General features: G+C 31.8%; 1 non-coding gene across 1 annotated transcript; it reads left to right on the top strand.

Annotated features, from left to right (window-relative positions):
• The first annotated feature begins 1,608 nt into the window (after positions 1-1,608).
• On the top strand, positions 1,609-1,712 carry LOC112209295 (U6 spliceosomal RNA). The gene has a single exon (XR_002944044.1). It is a non-coding gene; the product is annotated as a U6 spliceosomal RNA (small nuclear RNA).
• Positions 1,713-2,384: the final 672 nt, after the last annotated feature.

Below are 2,384 nucleotides of genomic sequence, written 5' to 3'. Positions count from 1 at the left end.
CCAAAATGGGTAGCTCATCCTAGCTCTGGGACAATCCTGGCTGGGTGCTTCACTTCCCTCTCTATGCTGTTACCCTAAGTTAGTGTACTCCAGAGAATCTTGTCACTTTCTTGCTGAATTCTTGTGTTCTGCAATTTACTCTGCTTTTAGCCACTCTACTTGAAGTGCAGTTATGTATTTCCTGTTTTTGGTCCTTTTTTGAGTAAAAGAGAAGCATTGAATAACTCTACTCAGGTATCTTGATCTTCATACATTTTAATCTGCAGTATTATTGTTGTGCTTTAAATATTGCATAATCTATTTTAATTTCTTCTTTAACACATAAGATTTGTGGAAGTTTTTTCAAAATAATTTTGATTTACTCATCAGTGAAATTTTTCTTTTACTATGGTTTTGCAATCATTTTATTGGTATTTTCAAATTCATTGATCCAATGGTATATTCAATATTAAGTAAATTCATTGAAATTTTAATACTTCTATTATAGCGCATGAGTTTTGTCTGCTTAAAAATGAATTTTAAATTATTATGTAGCATGATATAATTCTAAATGTGAAAAGGGATCATAAGGATCCCATACACAATAGCACTTCTTTTTCCCACTACCATAATTTCAGCCAGTTAAGAGGTAGTCACTACAGACAGGCAAGTAGAGACAAAAAGCTAGTTTATAATTGTTAAATTGACCATGAGAAATGTGACTTAGTTGTCCTTGGCAATGGCTTACTAGTATATGACTCCTGAATTAGGCAGACTTACACAGGTAGAATCACTGGCAATGCTGCTTTACTGTGAGGGCTTCACTCAACCAGTATGGCATAAAGGAGGGCAATGGAGCAGAGTGTAGAATCTCTAAATGCAGATAGATCCTTAAAAGGTGAGGAAGGCTGCTCGGTTTTCCCTCCCAATCTCTTAAACTTATATGTCTCTCTGCCTCGGAAAATGAAAATATATGAAGGAGGGATATAGTAGCCAGAGGAATCCCTTCTAGCAAATGCAATGGAGATTGCTTATTTTAACTGTGTTCAAATAACACAGTTACAATAATTCAAATAATGTAACATAATATTCAAAATATCATGTAATCTGTTTTTCATTTACTGTTACAAAATTTTCTGAAAGAAATGAGATAGTGCACTATTATTGTGGCTTGAAATATGTTGAATTTTGCTTTATATGTTTTGCATTCTAACTGCAGATACATATGAATTCATGACTGCTATAGCTTTTTGTTGGATTTTCACATTTATTTTTGTGAAGTATCCAGAACAGGATTTCATATTACATTCAGTTCTCACATTTTTTAATCTTTTAAGATAAACTAGGTATTCAGTCTGTCTTTGCCTTTTATAAAGGATGTAATCCATTATTTTACACAATATTTGTCTTCATTTTTATACTTTTTAAAAAGGTTTAGAATTCTAGGTTAGCCAATATTTTCTTTTATCACTTTAAATGTATTTTGTCCTGGCTTTAATCATTTTTGAGAAGTCAGCAATCGATCTTATTTTTAATCTTTGAAGTTAATGAATAAGCTTTTTCTTGGATAATTTTGGAGTTTTCCATTTCTTTTAGGTTTCTATCATCTAAAATGTATGTATGATGCTTGCTTCCTTTAGCGGCACATATATTAAATTGGACTGATACAGAGACGAATAGCATGGCCCCTATGCAAGGATAACATACAAATTTGTAAACTGTTCCATATTTTTGCTATTAGAAAACATTATGAGCAACTATAACCCAACAAACCAGATTACCTAGAAAAATGGATAAATTCCTGGACACATATTGAATATCAGAGAAGTAGAAAACCTGAAAAGACCAATATCACATAATAGAATTGAGATAAAAATTTAAAAATCTCCCATCAAAGAAATGCCCAAGACCTGATGTCTTCACTGCTGAATTCTACCAAACATTTAAAGAAGAACCAATGTCAATTCTTCTCAAACTATTCCAAAAAAATGAAATGGGAGAAAATTCTTTCAAGCTCATTCTTCAAGATGTGCATTATCCTGACACCAAAACATACAGCAAAGCAAATAAAACAGCACATCAAAAATATTATTTAACCATAATCAAGTGGGACTTATTCCAGCATTCCGAAGATACTTCAACATATGCAAATCAATAAATGAGATACATTTCATCAACAGAATGAAGAAAAAACCCATATTATAATTTCAATAGATGTAGGAATAATGTTTGATAAAATTTAACATCCTTTTATTAGAAAAACTTTCAACAAATTAGATATAGAAGGAATTTACCTCAACACAACAAAGGCCATATATGGCAAACCCACAGTTAACATCATACTGAATGGGAAACAGGTGAAAACTTTTCTTCTAAATCCTGAAACAAGACAAGGATGTCCACTG

This window comes from Pan troglodytes, chromosome 4 (genome assembly GCF_028858775.2).
Source record: "Pan troglodytes isolate AG18354 chromosome 4, NHGRI_mPanTro3-v2.0_pri, whole genome shotgun sequence".
NCBI classification, from domain to species: Eukaryota; Metazoa; Chordata; class Mammalia; order Primates; family Hominidae; genus Pan; species Pan troglodytes.
This window is presented reverse-complemented; position numbering and strand designations above follow the sequence as displayed.